General features: G+C 28.9%; 1 pseudogene; it reads left to right on the forward strand.

The window, feature by feature from the left end:
• Positions 1 to 15,362: 15,362 nt before the first annotated feature.
• LOC113363266 lies at positions 15,363 to 19,659 on the forward strand (annotated as a pseudogene).
• The last annotated feature ends 1,731 nt before the right edge of the window (positions 19,660 to 21,390 follow it).

A 21,390-nucleotide genomic window follows, 5' to 3' on the forward strand; every position in this document is an offset into this window, starting at 1 on the left:
AAAAAATACTGATTTCAATCACGTTCTATAATGTGCCGATTTATTGAACAAATGTTTTGGTCAATACCCATTTTTTCTGAGAAGATTATAAACGCTTATATAGGCATTTTTTATTTCTAATTGTTTTTTTGTTTGTTTGAGAAGATATTATTTATTCAATAATATGTTACATAAAGGAAATGTGAATATGAAAAATCACAAATAGCATATTAGAATGTTAATTCGTGGTGATGGTTTATAGTTTTATTTATTGTACCAGAACATGCCTTGATCTAGAATCAATTTTTGTGATTGATGTTTTAGTTTCTAACATCTTCTGAATTTATATGTATTATTATAAAAAAATTATATCATTTCGTTTCGACTTCATTTCTTTTGAAAGTCCGAACACGTATTTGACGCAAAACAAGCCGACCGGCGGTAATTGTTTGTGCAAACTTTTATCACGTTTTATGCGGTTAAATGCTGCTGTCTGTAATATTCTATTAGCGTCAAAAATCTAACGCGGTTTTACTTTACCTTTACCACATAATTCAGGGATGCCTAATTCTAAATTTTAAGGAATACATAAAACATAATCGAGGACTTAATTGATGAATTGTAAAGTTTACAGAAAAAATCTAAATTTTGGATGCTTTAAAAAATATTCTCTATATATATAATTAGAGCTTGCCATTGCACCTTAAGTGAGAAAAATTTCTGGAGATTAAAATTTAAAATCGATTATAAAAGTTTATCATTCCTATAATTACCTACTATAGACCAGATTAAATACACACATTTACAAGCTCACACAGCTATAAAAGCTACTTATCGCAATAGTTGCTCTACAACAAATTTACGATGCCTTATTTTTTGAAAATGAAATGTGAATTGATGTTGGTCTTGATCATGTCAAATCACACAACGTTGAAATTAAAATTTTTGACAATTTTGATAAATTATGTCTATTTAATCATCACTTAACCTAACTTTACATTGTGGTCACATCAGAAAGTTGCACTTATATAAAATTGTTAATTGGCGTTTTTGAGTTTATAGATTAGGTTTTATGGTTACGCCTAATCAAACAGCAAATTCATAATTTTTGACAGTTTGTGACTACCAAATCATACAAAGATAGACCCGTAACATTACCATAACATTTCCAATTTTATCCGAAAATTGCCCCAAAATTTTATTTGAATTTAATATTAAAGTACTAGTGCTATGCATTTTATACTTTGAAGATAATTGCTGTGAATCAAAATTTTTAACAATTATTACCTTGAGCAAATTTTTTTTTGTATGAATATAAATTCATTAAACTGCATTGACTAGTAAAAGAATATTTAACAAAATTTTAATTATAGTAAAAATTATCACTGAAAAAACATAACACTAATATTGATGAAATTCTCAAATTTTTGCATTTCTACATCATTATATCATTTATTGAATATTCATAACACAATTAATTTTCTATTACCTTATTGATAATAGTAACAATTTTGTTACTAGTCGGCAACAGTTGCTTTAGTAAAAAATTAAATTTATGTAAAATGTACAAAATTACATCCAACTATTTCTCATATGCATTTTGTACTTTGCAGATTATTGCTGTAAATTAAAATATTTAGCAATTATTACCTAGTGTAAAATTTTTTGTATGAATATAAATACTTTGATCAGTGATGAAAAATTAACAAAATATCATTTATGGTAAAAATTATCACTAAAAAGCATTACTATAATATTGAAAAAATTCTTACCAATTTTTGCAAAAATTTAGCATTTCTACATAATTATATGATTATTTAAATATTCATAACTCTATTAACTATTCTATTATCTTATTGCTAATTGTAACAATTTTGTTACCAATCGGCACCAGTTGCTTTAATAATAAATTACCATTTAAATTTTTCCTAAATATACAAAATTACATCCAACTATTTCCCAAGCCCTGATAACTATTTCCAGCGGTGGGAGTCGATTATTCCGATATTTGGTAAAAAAATCAGCATATTATAGCATAGAAAATCAGTTTAGTTGGATTTTCTAATGTGTTATGATGTAAAAATATTTAATTATTATGCTTCATCGATTCGTATTCAAAAAAAGGAACCCATTGGGAAATCGATAGTATAGAAGTGATTACTAAATATGTTACAATAAAATACGTGGCGATTAGTGGTTTATAAATGTAGAGTTAGAACTTGGTGAAAATGTTGTGAAATTTATAGTATATTTAAATTTGTGCAAAATTTAGGTTTGATTAAAAAAAAATCAGTGATTTTGTGAGATTGTAGATGGACAAATTCATATGCCATTTTTATTCTACATTTTGTTTCGGTAAGTGGGTTTTCTTCATCAGAGAAGAATTTCATAGAATTTTATGGAATTTACGAAGTATATTTGAAAAATATAAATAATAGTGACATCTTTAAATTCACAAGACCTCGTGAACCAATGGCAATTTTTTTTCTACAGAATCTACTTTCTCATTTTTCTTCATCAGAGAAGAGTTTAATTGAATTTTATGGAATTTACGATGTGTATTTGATAAATATAAATAATAATGATAAAATAATCCTTAAATTTACAAGACCTGATAATCTAATGGCAACTTTTTTTTACAAAAGCTACTTTAGTGCTATAATAGTTAATTAGAAATCTAGGCTATAAAATATCTAAGCTATTAAATTGCCAGGTTTCTAATTTTTTTTTCCAAAATATCAGTTTAAAAGATTTCCTTTGAAGATTCGTAAGGTTTTCTGGAAACGAACATTAAAATATAAATTGTAATATATGCACATTTTTATATAATTTGTATAAAATTTAGGTTAATTGAAAAAATGTGATTTAGAGGCTCTCATAATTTTTTTTTCATTTCTTAAAGTAAATCGTCTAATTTTAATTTTAACAAACTCCAAAAAACTACTCATTTTACCAAACCTTGATGAATTTTTAAAATTAAACTTCTTGACGTAAGGCCGTTATATTTCGTAAGTTCTATAAGACCATGATATATATCGCCAAAAGTTCCATAAAAATCTTTTTTCAACAGTTAATACAACAACAAAACAGCTCGGTAGATTTTCACCTACAACTAAATTTTTGCAAACTTTGAAGAATTTGTACGACTTATCGTAGGGCAGTAATATTTTAGTATGATCTATAAGACGATGGTATACACCGTCAAAAAAATTAGTAAAAATGTGTTCATACATACACACATACTTTTTCTAAATTTGGTCTCATTCGATTCAGAATGGCTTGAAACGTCGATAAAACTTAAAATAGCGAATTGGATTTTTTATGAAAGCATAAACTTCTTCGGGAGGTTGATACTTACCCTTGTTCCAAGAAGCCTCTAGCTGCCCTATATATATTAAGTTATTTAAACTTTATGTATTATCAATATTTTATTTAAAACTGGAACATGTTTTATGTTCCTACATTGGCCTTATTCAAGTACATGCTAATATTACTTTTACTCATATGTGGACCTTGAGGTATTATCGAGGTCTATTATAATTTAAATAATCCCCATTAAATCTAATCTCAAAAATAACAATTAACTTCATCGTCTTGTTGCAACAAAAGCCATAAAATCGTAAATCCGTTACAATAATGTATGTTTTCAACTTTTACGATGGATAAAAGTCCGATAAGAAAATCCACATGGTTTGCACCATGAAGTGTTAACTTTATAATGAGATATAAATTACTTCCTTATTGCTGATTCATTATGAAGAACTACTTGACAATAGATTTTTCAAATTTTATACGGTACTCTCTTGTTGGCATACTTATTCCAGACTTTTTTTTGCTAGTCAATTAATTGGATGAACGGTCATGTAATCGAAAATTCATAGAATATATAATACATACATAGTACATCTCATTAAATTGATAAATCTTATCGTTTTATACATCAAGACATCAATTCCCCGATAAAACTAGTGATGTATGGCATCATACCTTAAGGCAATTTGCTGAACTTTCCCGTACCTTAAAAAAATTTTCGATGAGTATTAAATGTTTTCAAATAGATTATTATAAATACTATAACATTGTCTAATATTTATAAGAATTTATAAACTGAATTACAAAGTTAAAATTATTTGTTTAAACTATATTAGAACTTTAGTCATAATTAAAATCTGAATTATTTTCGATATACAAAAAAAAATTAAAACAAAAATTGAAACATAAAATTTCTTTTACAAAAGCATTTATTTTGTTAAAACAAGCTGAAAGTTCTTTGAATCATTCAAATTCGACGTTTAGTTTACTCAAAAACTGTCATTTTCTGCATATTTAGCTCTGCATATCCGGAACCGCTGGACCTGCCTTTGCCAAAAACTAATCACCACTTCTCCCAATCATTACAAATTGAATGTTTTTTGAATCATTAAATCCGATACTGCGTGCTCTCTATTTTCTGAACTCTTTGCTCTATATCTCCATAACGGCTGGGCATGCCTTCGCCAAATCTAATCAGCACATCTCTCTATCAATAGACTCTAATGTTTTTTAAACCATTCAAATCGGTTGATCCGTGCGCCCGAAAACGTAGACGAAAAATTGCGGACACACAAAACACACACACACACACACGCACACACGCACACACATCAATTTTTTCTGAGGTATGCCAAATGTTCAGAAACCTCTGAAACATGAAGATATGCAAAAATTTTCATTTTCGATTACTATAATTTACCTTACGGAAAGTTAATAAAAAAGTTGTGGGTCTATCTTCGTATAAATTGGTAGTAACAAACTGTCAAAAAGCTATATATATGCGGTGCAATCAAGAGCTTTTACACATATAACCTAACCTACAAAACGCACAAAGTTCAAGTAAGAATTTTGTCATAAGTGCAACTTTCTGGTGTCTCTTTGATAACACATAAGTGAAGGTTTTATGTGTAAAACACCTGATTGCATAGCAAATACATGGCTTTTTTACAATTTGTTTCCTCTTATTTATGCAAAAATACAAGAATGAAAAAAAAAAACTTACATAAAAATGAACATTCTGCAAGCTCTCTTATTACTGCCAAGATATTTGAATACTTGTCGATTTTTTTACCTTTTAGATTTTTCGGTATAAGTAAATATTTTGCAATTCTGTAAACAATTTTATTAATGACGAAATCACACATTTGTTTTATAACATTACGTAAATGTTATTTAAATAATCATTATTGTTGATGTACGTTCGTTGCAAAATTTTAACATTAATTATAATTACTATTTTAGCAATATATATAAATACGAATTTATTAGATCACGTAATAATGGTTTTGAAATTTGAATGAATATTTATAGAGATATTTCGACAGATCTGATAGTTTTTGAGAGAAAAAATGTTGTAATGTGATTTAATGGTGATAGGTTTAATTAATTTCATACATTCGATACGAGATTTAGATTGATACTCTTCTAATATTGATGGATGGATCACAATTAGGCAATAATTTATCCTATGAATATTGCATCGGTGTTTCCAGGCACTTGTCTTGGATAGTCTGTTGTCAGGCAGCAATGACATCAGTTTCCACTTCACCAATATGTTTCCACTGAAAATAGTTCTTATCCAGCGTTACTACATCAATGAAAAAGCTTCAGTGTTACAGAAATTTTAATAATATTTTTAGCGCATACAGATAGGACCACCATTTGGGTTGCCATCTATAAAGCACATTAGTTCTAATTGCTGAAAATTTAAACAAAATCAAGTAAAATGTCGATGGATATATTTCAATTAATTATTTCAATTCAATTACAAGGTTGTCTGTTTTTCAATCCTTGAACTTTACATCTACACTTCCCACAAATCGTCTTTAAAATTGTAAAAAGTTGAATACCCTCATTTTATCGTTTTTGAATAAATTTCCTAGTTTTGACCATGAATAAAGTTTTAATAAAGGTCGTTTCACATATGCAAATGTGAGGTCGAAATTCTAATAAGTTTTACTGCAGTTTTACATTTGCATGTAAACTGCTCATAGTTTTCGGATAATTTATGGAAACATTTTAATTTTTTTTTTCAATACTTCGTCTGCATATGTAAAAATCTGCATATGCTAATTTCAATAAGTCTTTATGCCGAGAATATTTTTGCAATACTACGCATTTCTGTTAATTTTGTTAAAGATGAGAGGTATTGTTTAAAGAATTGACAAATCTTTTTAAACGCAAATATTTAATTTGCAATACAGATCGTTGTGAATGGGTATATTGTTTTTATACTTTGGCTAAATTAGATATTCTATGAAAATACACAAAACTTTTGAAATGTCAAAGTTATAATAATTAAGATATTACTAAACTAATAGTTAACAAATGTTGTAATATAAATGAATTGGAATTGAATTATAAAACAATTTTCATTACAACGAATATGATATTTTATTGCCACGTTATATTTTTAAATAAATTACTAATTTTGTTTTTATTACACGAGCTGTGATTGCTTTCATACATCTTCATTCACTGTAGTTTTCGAGAAGGCAACCCAGCGGTCAACCAATTTTTTTTTGATCATGATATTAGTGGCAATACTATCAATGTACATCTATATCAATGTATCTTAATGAGGACTATCGTTTGTCGGGTTTGTGCAACGATCTGCCGAGCTGTTTCTTTGTAATTTGAAAAATGTGTTGAACCTTTGTCCACATTTAAGCTCATACTACCGAATCGATTATAAAAAATCCTAAACTGTTTGAAAGATATTAGTTGGGATTGTTAGTGGTAAGTTTTAGGTGAAAATCTTCCGTTTTCCTGAAACTTATAGTTGTAAAAAAATTTAAGTCGATTTTTGTGAATTTTTTTTTTGGCTATATATATATCACGGTCTTATAGAACTTACTGAAATATTACGGCCTTACGACAAGTAGTTTAATTTAAAAAAATCATCAATGTTTGAGAAATTATGTGTAAAAATGAACTCGTATTACTTTTAATCACTCATAAATTAATTTGTTATTGATTAAGTCAATTATTTACACATATCGGAAAGTTCATGTAACTTACCTCAAGCAAAATACCAATACTAACTAGTTTTTTATCATATTTTATCCATTGTACAAATATATGCCGATGCGTACAAACAGTACACAGTTGATAATGATTTGCATAAAAGCGAGAGCGATTTTTGCAAAGAAATAGAGATTGAATATTAAAATCTAAAAAAACAACAGTTTTTGATAAGGAACTATATAGGTACCGCACAAATCAATGGTAAAGCTGTAAATTTTCCACTATCTATTTTTTTCAATCTCGTCAATTCGCTGGACATGCCATATTACAATATACTTTATAAGTGAATGATCTGATTTTGCTTCATAATTCAAAATAATAATAAAAGTGCCAATTCAATTAAAATAGAATCAGTTTCAAATTAGTTTGGCTTTTCAGATTAAGGGACATTTATATGTGGCCTGCTTTGCAGTGGGTAAACCATTCATGTATTTTTTGTTAGATGCTCCTTACACTTATGCTTCATATTTGCAATCCGCTAGTTATTTTCATACTAAACATTTTATACTAGAAACATTTTTTATGACAAAACGTTGCCGGGCCACCTAGTATATATATACATATATATATGTTGCAGCAATGCCCCCGACGACGATTTCCATTTCAGTTTTTATTTGAGATGTGTTGCCTCAAGTGGAAATTTCATATCATACTACTTGTTACCGAGCTGACTGACGTATCCAGGACTAGTTTGTGCTAACCTACGTTCTTAAACAATACACCAAGTCGGGTTCTATAATTTAATAATCTCTGATTTTTGCTTTCTCTATTATGTATTCTCTATGTTTTATGAAGCTTAAATTTAAATATTGAAAAACATCTACTCAAACTTGTTGCAAAAAATGGTATAATTCAACACTTTCCACTCGGATGCCGTCGTTCCGGCGGCAAAATTCATGTACATCTCGGAACTCGCGAGTAAAAAAGGTTAAATTTTAGCACCGTAATTTTTCTAACTATGGTTACGTTATCGTTGAAAATAATTAAAAATTCAATAACTATAATTTTTCGCATAGTATTTATAACAATTTGCATCGAAATTAGCAAAACGTTTAGCACTTTGTTAACATTCAATAAGTGTATTGAAAGATTTGTCCTTCGTTTCGATTCTTCCTGATTTTTTAAACGAGGTCAGACAATTTGTATGAATCTGGGTGTGACTTGAAGAAAAAATACAATTACCTAAGATCCATAACAGAAATTTATAGTTCATGTAATAATTTCAGATTATTACAGAGCAACTTTTTATGTAATGGCTAATTTAATTGTTTAATTAGAACTTGTTAGATGTAATTGAACGGAGAGAAATTGGAAATGTAAATATTGAAAATTGTTCAAGTTGTAGTTGATATTTAAAATTACATTTGGATAATTTGTTCAAAATTCAATAACCCATTTTTTCACAACAAAGTGTCAACATTAAAAAAAATGGAATAGTTTAAATAGTTTCCTCATTACTGCAGAATATCAGTCTACTCTTAAATCCGCCTTGAATTTTTAGTTTAGTCCACTTAAACTCATATGGTCTACTTACAATTTTAATTATTCATACATTTTCACGAATTTACATAAATTATTCATAGATTTATTTATTTCTATGTCGAAAAAAAGCATTTCCATAATGTTCTTCCTTATAATTTGTTGAAATGGTTTTGTGAAATGGCTAGAACCACTCCTTCTATTGTTTGTGTTCAGGCAAGTGTTCAGTTTTCTGGTCGGAGGAAGTAAGAAAAATAAAAATTAGGTACGTGTGTCATATATCACTGATTCCACACTATTTTTTATTAAGGTCTACATATAAAATGAAATTTCTGGTTTAACACTTGTGAATCGTGAACTTACAACATAATATACTTTTTATATGGGTGTGCGTTTCATATGGGATCGTGAGTTCGAATCTCGCTCTGGATAACATGATATCATGTAGTAGTGATATCAATTTTTACTTGAAAATACAGATCAAAAAAAATTTTATTAAAAATTGTCAATGAAAAATCCGACACTACTCTTCCTTGAATTATTGGAGTATAACCTCAAATGTCCTATGGCAATACTACCTATTATTTTTTGTTATGTCTTTTATAACTTTAAAAATTTATTTTTTTATATACTTTAATATCAAATTGATTTTTATTAAATTAAAGAATATCTAAAATTTGACCATTTTATCTTTCAGCAATGATCATTATATTTTAAAATTGCGATTATAAGCAGACCGCGAAAAGTCTGGCAACTTCAGAAATAAATTGACATATTATAAATATTTTATTTGTGTATGATAAATATGTTATATTGACCAAATTATAAATATGTTATATTTTTTAACTAATATGGTTATTTATTCGAAATTATTATTACATTCATTTTTCTTAATATTTTCCCTCATGATGATACTCTAATATAGTTTAAATCAAAATTTTAAATTTTGAAAAATTTTAAATTTTGAAAAATTGGGAGTGGATATTTTATTACAGACTATCTTAGCAGATTTTAAAATTAACTTAAAATATTTTAAAACCATAATTAAAAATTAGAAATTATTTTGAACTCCATGACAACCTAATATCAAGCAGTAGCCGTTTAAACTTGAAAATATAGATCCAGAACATGTTTCCAACTAAATAATGAAACACATGATATTTTATTACAAAAAATCAAAAATTGATATTCACTATAATATACAAAAAACAATTTTATAATATGCTGTATTAATAAAAATGTCACTATAATAGATAAACTGGATAAAGAGAATCGAATAAATGTATTGGTTTTTATAATTTTAGTATAAAATGTTTAAACAATACTTGGCATTTACTGTAATATACAGGATATGAGGATTTTTAATAATAGGCCGTAATCTAATGAAATAAATTTGTTCATGAAAGCGTAAAATTTGCAAAATGTACGGAAATTATACTATGAGCATTATGCGTGATGTACAATTTAAACTGTACACGCATTGTTAGTGTTATTTCCTTAATTTAATTACAACAAAATATAAATTTAACATTAATTTTCAAAAAAATATTTTTAATAAACCATACACTTTCAGTTTTATATGAGTTTTTTCACGTTTCGTAATTGGACTTTATCTAAAAATATCTATGTTCTATTTGAATTGTTGTAATGTTGACTTGACAAAGATCCTAAAGTAATGTAGAATAAATTATTTATGTTCGTTTAACACAACGGTCAGGTTAATAACTTTTATTTAGGTCATAGGTAGTTTTTCCCTGAACGCTTCAATAAATAATGAAAGAATGCTTTTGCACGGAGGAAAAGGTGAATTCGAATATAAAAAGATATACATACTTGTATATTTCTATGAAATTATTACTCCAAAACATTCATGTGTGTTCAGTGCATTAATTTTGTATATGAGCTAGTATAAAAATAACTACTGGTTCGCACCTTGTACCAAAATTCCTGGAAATGCATCAAATTTAATACAACATAAATAAATTTTTAAACAATGAAAATATTTGATTGGTTTTATAAACCAAACCAGCCATATAATATTTTGACAGTTTTTAAAAATAAACTCAAGTTCAAATAAATCATTTATGTTAGCCTGTTGATGAAATCATTTCTTTATTTAATTATTTTCTATGCTTTTGCAGAAGACTAACTTAGATGAGCCTGTGCGAACATTCAATATTTTTTAATTGATGCTATACTTGAACAAAATTGTCTAAAAAACTCAACAGTACCTTTATTTTTCTTTAATTTGTTCAGTAGTTTCCAACCTTTTTCACTATCAAGTTTTTTTGTCTATTGAAGGTAAATAAAAAAAATTAAAATGATAATATAGTTATTTTTAGCAAGGACCCTTCAATATTAACTATAATATCCATGACAATAATTTTCATAAAAAAAATTTCATAACTTCATTTCATAATTTCTCTCCATTATGAACTTCAATGTCCTTAATTCTTCGGCAAACATAAAAATCAAGTGTGATGACTACTGCTTCATGTTGTGGAAGTACTAAAGGATCCAAACTGCTGAAATTAATATTTCTTGCAATAAATATTGCAAGGACATAAACCAATATTTCAATTTCAATACTGTGTCAATTACCTTCCTATGAAGTCCAAATTTTAGGTCCTGAGTCTACTATTCTTTGGCACGCCAAGAATTCAGAGGCAGTCTCGTTATACTTATTATGATAATATTAGCGATCTCAAACCGCATACCACAAAGCATTTATGTTTATCTTTAGAGTAAACAAAAAACTAGCATCTCATGAGCAATGTATAAAATTTTCGACCTTGGTAGTAAAAAACCGGATTGTCTTCATATATCTCTCTCCAATACAGACACCATGGTGCTGGACAACCACGCAAATGTGAAAGGAAACGCTTTGACGAGAAATATGATTCATTTACTTGGAGGATCGTGAATCATGTAACAGTAATAAAATTTTAGATTTATTTACACTTAATCATGCTACTTGGTAAAAAAAAGTAAACATGGTTAAACGACAAGCAACCTGACATCAAAGTTCTTGTGACGCTGTCTCTAGGACACTTGCGAGATATCTCTTGCTGAAAATCGATAATTCAAAATTTAATTTCATATACAATTATTAAAGTAGTGATATGCATAGCATTGTGCCTTAAGGCAAATTGCTGTCACTTCCCGTACCGTAAATAAAAATCTTGGTACGGAACCCAAAAAAAATACACAAAATGTGTACAAATTATTAAAATCCTCTATAAAATATCTGATAATTTGATGTACATATGTCCAATAAACATTTTTGACCGCCAAATGACATTTTTTTAAACTTATTTTTATTAAGAGTCCATAACCGCTGGACCTGTCTTTTCTAAAATTTAATCAGTTCTTCATCTTGTCAATACAAGTAAAATGTTTTTTGAACTATTGAAATCGGATGCTCCGTTCTCTTAAAAAAATCAATTACTATTTTTGGCACTTTTTGCCCCGTATCTTCGAAACGGTTTGACCTGCCTTTGCCTTTGCCAGAAACTAATCAGCACGTCTTCTTATCAATACGAATTGAATGTGTTTTGAATTATTCAAATCGGTTGATCGGTGTTCCCGAAATCGTCGACAAAAATTTGTATCCGCACACACACACATACATACACACACACATACGGTATGATAAGGTATGACAAAATGTTCAGAAGGACTTAAAACGTAAAGAAATGCAAAAATCTAGGGTAGTTTAGTTACGGCTCTAATTAAAAGATAAAATGTTGCCTGTGTCTTTTTTTATAATTTTTAATATTAATTATTTAATTTATAATTTTAATATTTTTTAATTATTTTGTTATTAATTTTTTGTTAGTCATAATAAACTGCGGTCATTTATCTTTGAACTTACTCATTCTTTGAATTATTTATAGAAATTTATCATTTTTATTATTATAACTTTTATCTAAATTACTCGTTAATACTGCGTGTCTCATGATTTTTTATTAGTCAGTTTTTTTTTAATTATTATTGAAAAAATAATTAGCATTTAATTTAAAATGTTTATTAAATTGTACCAATGAAGACGAATTTTACAAAAATTGATTTTAATTTTATTTAAATTTATTTTTTCATATGCACAAAAAATTTTTTTGTATATAAAAATAAACTGGTCTTATTACATACAAAACAAATACATTTTTTTTGAATATTGAAGAATTGACAAATGAATGGTTAAAATTTTGGAGTTTACAAAGACTGCATTAGAATTTTGATTCTTACTAGAAATAATTATATTATTAACCAAATCCAGGTCAATAAACAAAAAAAAAACTTAATAGTTAATTATATTTGGCGAAAGGTGAATTTCAGTTTTGTAAATTAATCAAAATTCCAATAATGACCTTGTACAAAAAAATTTTACTTTATCAGCTAAATTATCAGCTGATACTAATTATGAGTAATTCACACCTAACACTTGTTAGTCATAGTAATATTTTTATTTATTAGTATCATTTTTCTTTAATATAGTGATGATTCAGAACAAAAACAACCATAAACTGAGACAAAATTTTGAAGATTTAATTTGAAATCAATTTGCAATTATTTCCCATTGAACCCTTCTTGTTGTTTTATAAGTATCTATTTCTAATCAACGTGCAATTATCTGCAATGTTTTTTAGATTTTATTTAAAATCTTCAGTATCTGTGTCAATGTTAAAAATAAATTTTTGCAAGTGGTCCATATAATTTCTAGACAAATTTTGCAATTTCCTAGATTGTCAGACAATGTCGCAAGAAAAGAGCCTTGCGATCACGTCACATATAAAAGTGAATGTTTTAATGATAGAATTTATGTAAATAATACACCGACATATTGACCATATTCTCATGATTATAATAAATAATATATAGAAAAATATAATTTATGTATTGTACATAATTATAGATTTCAGAACACGAGACATTAATATCAGACAGAGTCTGATAACTCAGATCGTGAGAATAAATATATATAAAAGATTTTATCTAATTTTTTTGACGAACTTATATTTGTTAAATGTACAGTATTTTTACTTTATTTTTTGATAATTTTAATATACATATAATATAATATATATTTGATATAAAAAAGAAATTAGGTTTTGTTGCCTTAAATGTGTTACTATGACGATGACGCGCCTAGTAGATACTTTTCTGATTTACGCGTTGAATTTATATAAATACTATATTTATATTTATACATTTATATATATATATATATATATATATATATATATATATATATATATCTGTTTAACCTGATGACGCTGATCGTTCCAAGAATTCAAGACAAATAAATGAATCAGAATAAATTGCGGTCAATCATCTTTCGAGTACACAAACAATGTCTGGTAAATTGGAAATACAAATAACCGATAGTACTAAAGTATTTATCAATAAATTATTAAGTGCTTCTCAATATAAAATGATTTAAATTCTAATATAAAATTTATAATATAACTAGTTTGTATTGATATTTTGCCTTGAGGTAAGTTACATGATCTTCCCGATACGTGTAAATAATCGACTTAATCAATGAAAAATTAATTAATTTATGAGTGATTAAAAGTATTCCGAGTGATTTATTACACATAATTGAAAACGAACGAATACGTTAACTCGGAGTATTTTCTATAAGCAAATTTTCAAATATCAATAATTTTTATAATTGAACCAGTTTCCGTAGGACTTCAATGGTTTAGTATGTTCATTAAAACCAAGTACTCTATCGTTATACCAAGTGAATCGTCTAATTTTAATTTTAACAAACTTCAAAAAAAACTACTCATTTTTTCAAGCTTTGATGAATTTTTAAAATTAAATTACTTGTTGTAAGACCGTAATATTTCAGTAAGTTCTATAAGACCATGATATACATCGCTTGTTCTACAAAATTTCAAATATTCAAAATTAGGTTTGCAATATAGTAAAAATCTAATTCTTTAAAATTTGTCTAAATTTAAAATATTAAGTATGAATACTTCAATTAAATGACAATTACCAAGTCAACATTTTTTTTACATACCGTGTTAGGAATATCGATTTCTTCATAATTATTCAGCCAGAACAAATTCTGCACACGCAATAGAGTAATAAGTTCTAATTCTGGTCACTTCTGATAAAATCTGAAACTCTATGTCTGAAAACTAACCTAATTTGAATTCAACACCATTATTTAAATATGATGATTCTATTTAAATACATGCCAAGGTTAGAAAAACCACTAAATTATGAAAAATTGTTGCATGTGATATCGAATAATATATATTAAGTTATATAATATATGCAAATGTGAAAAACGAACCGTAACTTTAGAATTTTAATTCTAAAAATATTAAAGTCTTGGTATAGGTCTCCAAGTCCAAGTAGATCTAAATATAACCAGAGTCTGACCACTTAATCAATATCCTTAATGCCGCAAGGGGCACAAACCAGACTTCTAAATCGTTATGGATTATTTTCATTCTTCTGCAAAACTGGTACCTTCATTATTGTTATTATCGATATTCTTGTACATATAATTATACACTTTGCTGTCTTGGAGTTATGACATTGAACCTTAATAGAACATTGGAGGTGAAATAAACGGAGCAACAGTTAAGAGAATAATATGAATAACTACTCTAGAGATGTGATTATATCAAGTTGCATTAATTTTTGTTATTTTTTGCGTGAAGTGTACTTTAGAACTAGTTTTATCAATCGTCATAAATAGATTTATAATTTGTCTAACGCTCCTGGCATCTGAATTACCAAATAGATATATAATGTAAATAATTATTAATTTAGTCATCAAATTAGATAAAATTAAAACGATCTATTTTTTTTTTAGAAGATGTCCGGATGACCGCGACGCAGAGATGGAGCACGATGTCGGAGCCGATTCGGATAATGGAATAGATGACCTCGACAGTCGAGCCGGAGACAACAACTCCAAAACATGGCCCCATGGAATAAGTCCGGCCCTGGCAGGCCTTGCTTGCACCCTGGGCTTGTTTAATGTATCCCGATTTGCTGTACTTAGCACACATTTTGGAGGTATGGATTCGGTCATTTATTACCACAATCAATTTCATTGCCAACTAAAATTCATGTATTGTTTTTCTCTTTTCCAGCTCCATTTATCATCCAGTTTCTGGTGTTATCAGTATGTCTCGGAATACCATTTTTCGCCCTTCAGTTGTGCCTTGGTCATCAAATGTGTGCCGGACCATTGGACATGTGGAGAGTTTCTCCGATATTTCGAGGAGTTGGCATTGCTTTATTGTTTGGACACGCTCTTTTGGGAGTTTATACTATTATGCCGGTTTCCTGGATGTTCACATTCTTCAGGGACAGTTTTATCACTAAATTAGATCGATATAGATGGGCAGAACCTTTTGATCTGTACAGGGAATGTAAGTGGATGCAATATTATGCGAAATTTGTGGAAGATGTTTATGTTTATAATTATCTATTCATTTTTTAGCGATCAGGCCGCTCTACAATGGTTCCTACAAATTATCTGAAACAGTGGCCGATTATTTCAACGGTGTGGTTCTTCAAAGGCATCATCTAGCTTCCAAAGGAGATGTTGGTGGTGCATTAGGTTCCATAAAATTTCAATTAGCTTTCAATCTTGCAGTTGTCTGGTTAATTGTATTCGTAGCTCTTAGTAAAGGACTGAGGTAAAACAAAATCATAGAAATTATTTTGAACAATTTGATTAATTCAGTTTTATAACTTTTTAGATCATACGGCAAAGCTTTGATGGTATTTTCAGTGCTGCCTTTAGTGGGTTTATTGGCAGTTTGCATAAAATTTTTAACACTTCTGTCAGTTGATGAGTTGGGTCAACTTTTCCAGGCACGCAATGGGACGAGTTCTTTCTCAACACGAAGGTAATATTTTAGGTCAACACCAAAATTTTGTGCGGTTAATCAAAATCGGTTCAGAATTATTTGACTTTCTTCACGAGGATAATCATATTGCAATATTTTTTATTAGAGTTGGATAGCCGCTTCTCAAGAAACATTTTTGACATGGGGACTCCTTGGAGCTGCAGCTATGCAATCAGCTTCCTTGGGCGCCTTTAGCAAACCTCGAAGAGATACGTTGATCGTTGTGGCTGGTACCATAATTGCTCTTTTGACGGCTGCTGTTCTTGGAAATGCTTGTGTTAAAGTTATGAAACAGCACGGATATGATTATCACACTGCTTCTTTCGGTGAGTTTGGCATGCTATAAATTTGGCTAAAAAGTATCTAATTTGTGCTGACTTATTTTTAGAGCGAATATCAACATTCACTTTCATGAGACCATCATCAGACCCACTGCCTCCAGCTTTAGCCAGCGTACCTCCGAGATTTTTATCAAGAACATCTATGGTTGTTGGAGAACGTGCAGCTAGACCTGGTATTCAAGATCCTAGATTTAGTGGTTATCAAGCTGTAAGATTGGCCACGGAGTTGCTGCCAGCGTCATTTGCGCTTTTAGGACCCGATCAAGTAACTAAATTTGGTCTTGAATTAATTAATAACGCACTGCTTCAACTGAATTCCAATGTATTATAGGTTTCACCATTTTGGTCAGTGCTCTCCTTCTTCACCTTAATTTTGCTTGGTGTATCACAACAGTTGGCAATTTGGTACTGCGTAGTTGGAGGCGCTTTATCAGCTCGAAAAACACCAGGAGCCGCTTTGGGAACCACTGCTACGTTTTTAAGCTGTGCTTTGGGTTTTCTTTTAGGTCTTCCTTTGACTACAGAAGTAAGTAGTAAGAAAATGTTTTCTCTCGTGTATATGAAAGATACGTTTCGAGAAATTGACTTGAGTCTAGGCGTATTTTGAAGACTTTGAAATCGAACAACAAACAGAAGAACGTGTTTTAATAAAATAATTGTCAATCGAAATCTTTGCTATAAAGTAACTTCAAGGTTACTTATTAGTATAATTTCAATATTTTGTACATCTTATTTATTGCCAATGTTGACCATCTTAGCTGGGAATATTTGTGATCTACTTCCTGGATTATTGTGCCGGCGGTGCTTGGTGGTTGGCAGCATTATATCTTCTTCAAGTGACTGCTGTATTTTTGGTTAGAGGACGTCCTTATAGTGGTGACACAGTCGTCCGAGCAATTTGTCCTCCACGAGGACCCTGTGTGGCTTTATGGGCTGGTCCTTTATTAGCATTTGTTTGGAACGTTGTTCTACCAGTAGCATTAATGGTAATACTATTAACAAAATTCTATAGACAGATTTAATGAAAAATTATTAAATATTTGACTTATTTATTTTATAGGTTCATTCTATCACAAGTTTCAAAAGTGGTGCATACAGAGAACTTTATCAGTGGCGGACAACATCTGGATATTGGCCCGTTTGGTCCAGACAATTAGGAGCATTGCTTCAATTGATTCCTTTACTTATAGTTCCATTTACAGCTGTGGTACAAACTTATCGATATTTGAGTAATGGATCTCCAGATATTTTAGAAGTAAGTTGAAAAGGAGAAATAATTTCAAATTAAGGTTACTTTTGAAACATTTGATGTTTTCAAGGTGATATAGTAGATTTTATTTTAAGCAAAATGGTAGATTATATTTCAAGTAGAATCTTAGATTGGCACGTGTCCATCCAATTTGGAACATTGTATCAAAGATAATCTTGTATCGAAATAGTATTTACTTGGTAAATTATTCAGATTCAGAAGTCAATTCGTTGACTTCTGGATTTAACTATGTAAAATAATATCGAAATTTATTGTATGGCAGTATATTATTTGTATTTGAGATAATAATGTTAATTATTATCTTTTTGCGCTACAAGGATCAAATGGAGATTGAAATCACGGTTAGTACTTTTTAAAAATGGCTTATCCTAGAAACGACTATTCAAGAATATATTACAAATGATAGTCAAATATTAAGAACAATTGTATTTGCACCATATTAGGCGCTATTTTTATTCAATAGCGTCATATGATATTTTGGCTTCTGCACATTGTTTTCTTTATTATTCCATATAGATTAAAAACCATAGTATTACTATCTAATATATCCATTTCCTTCAACAGAGGATACAAGCCTTATATCGTCCTCCATTGGAAACAGAACATCTCCAAACGGCACCTCCACGGCCTCCAGCGCCTTTAGCTGCAGCAGTGGCATCCACAGTTCCAAATCCACCAGCTCCTGCAGAAGATCCACCGCCAAAATATACACCACCACCTAGTTACACCACAGCTACTGGTGCTAGAATTGCTAAAATGCTGAGGCAGAGTTTTCGGAGAAGTGTTAGACGGTATGTAATAGAATAATATTAGTAATTGCAAATTTAATTTTAAAGGACCTAAATGCAGTTTGAATTATTGACCTTAACCATTTTTGATCTTTTATTTTCTAACATACGCAAAAAATTCATTTATTATGACGTATGATAACAGATATTAATTTATATATTATCTTAGAATTGCCAATGCTTTTGGTGAGCCCAGTACTTTACAAAGGACCAGTACGCAACAAAATCAGCAAACTCTACCACCTCCTGACTATGATGCTGTTTTGGTAGAAATGTCACCAGCTGTCCCACAAAATGCAAACAGTCGCCACAGTGCACCACCTCAAACCACACAAAATAGTGGCACATCTATGACAGCTGCTGATGTTGCACACTTCTTAAGGTAAAAATAATTGGAGTCCTAAAAACCAACATCCAAATTTGCGTCTAAACTTTTAGTTTCCATTTTGCTTCCTTAGGAATAAATTGTACTTTACAATTTTGATTATTTATTAATTTTTTCCCCCAGATCTAGTTTGAGGAGAAGCACCAGGCCGACCTTAAACCTGCGAAGATCTCAAACAACCAGAAGTAGTACAGATGATTTGGTACCAGGGGCTGCTCCAATTGCTCAGTCTTCTTGTTGTAAAGACGACTCCTACGCCACTGATATATCGACTGTGATATAATTGTTTTTAGTTTTCTTCACATGCTTTAAATTTTAGAAAAACCAATACCTCAGATTTTAGTGACTTGACAATAATCATTTCGAATTTTTCTTGAATGGTAAAAGTTTGCTTAAATTAAGATGTAGAACTTACGAATTTAAATTGACAATTAATTCACAAATTTGGAATTTTAAGCGCACAAATTTTGACGCACAGAACTGAATTTAATAATCAAAAGTTTATTTGTTTCAATATATTTTATTTACCAAATTTTTACGAAGCATCACATTAGTGCCTTGAGGTAACCTAGTTTAGCTAATTTTATTTTTAATAAATATTGAACAGAATCATGTCATATTAAAGATTAAACTTTCACGTGATTTAATAATATTATATTTCCTTCAAACGCCAATATATTTCTGAACCTTAATTTATTCTGAAATTAAAGCTGTGATTGTAACAAATTATAATTCTAGACATAAGTGAAAGTGTGAAAATTGTAAATAAGTGCCTAAGTGTATATAAACATTTTATTACATAGTGTAATTTATCGTACTGATTAATATTTATGCGATTAGTAGGTAAAAAAATTAGTCATTTATATCATTAGCTTTTATTATAATCCCTTATTAATTTTATTTATGACAGACTGTATATAGTATAATAGAAATTATTTCGTTCATATTATAAATTTTGTTTCATTACAAATTACGCCTTTGCAGTACTACAACCAGAATTTGATATAGGTTTAATTTACAATTTATAATTTACAAACTATTTGAACTAACAATAAGTAAATCGATTAATTCATCAAAATTTGCAATCAAATATCTATTAGCTAAAATAAAAACAAAAATATGAGTAAATCGGAGTAATAATACATTTTTAATAGGAGTTGTAATATTTTACATACGAGTTTAAGTTTTCAAACCAATAATTTTTTTTTCTTAGTTTTTCTTATAAGATTCTTATAGAAGACCAAAAAGATACATTCTGCCATAAAAAATTTGATCATTTTTGTGGAATTTCTAAATTTAGTGGATGTCACCACTTTTGGGAATTAGTAAAATTACCGATTATTATAATTTTTAGCCTTTAATTCATTAATAAATTTTATAAATTTATTTGTAGACATTTGAAAACAAACTCTTATTATTTTAACTTTTTATTTTGTTTTATAAGTTGAAGCGAGTTTTGTTTAGAAATTTAGAATCTAATTATTTTATATAATCTTCGCTTATAAAAACTTAAATTAATAATTACACGTGAAATTTAAGAAAAAACAACATAATTAACTTTCCGTAGGGCAAGTTATAGTAATCGCAAAAAAAATCGAAAATGAAAATTTTCATATATCTTTACGTTTCAAAACCTTCTGAACATTTTGGCATACCTTAGAAAAAATGGATGTATGTGTGTGCGGATACAAATTTTTGTCGACGATTTCGGGAACACGGATGAAGCAATTTGAATAATTCAAAAAACATTCGATTCGTATTGATAAGGAGATGTGCTGATTAGTTTTTGGCGAAGGCAGATCTAGTCATGTAGAAGATACGGGGCAAAAAATGCTAAAAATTGAAACTCGGTTTTTAAGAGAACGGAGGGTCCCGTTCTCCCGAAATTTTTTTCAACAATGTTAATCTTTTTTAAAAAAATCTAATTTTTGGTATGGGAAGTTCCAGCAATTTGCCTTAAGGCACAATGCCATGCGCCCCACTAGTTTTATATTATAATCATAACAACGTAAGTATTAAGAGGTCATTGAATTTTCAAACCTTTTGAACTTTGTTGAAAAATTTGAAGACAAACTAATAGATTACTAGATTTGAAGCTTAATATTAATAGACAAAAAAACAATTTTACAAAGGTGTATTAGATATACAAAGAATAATTATACAATAATCAAATGTGATAATTTTTAGACTTTGTTCCTGGTCT

This window comes from Ctenocephalides felis, unplaced genomic scaffold, assembly GCF_003426905.1.
Source record: "Ctenocephalides felis isolate EL2017-DRISC unplaced genomic scaffold, ASM342690v1 CF-g0.4_SCAFFOLD_00845, whole genome shotgun sequence".
NCBI classification, from domain to species: domain Eukaryota; kingdom Metazoa; phylum Arthropoda; class Insecta; order Siphonaptera; family Pulicidae; genus Ctenocephalides; species Ctenocephalides felis.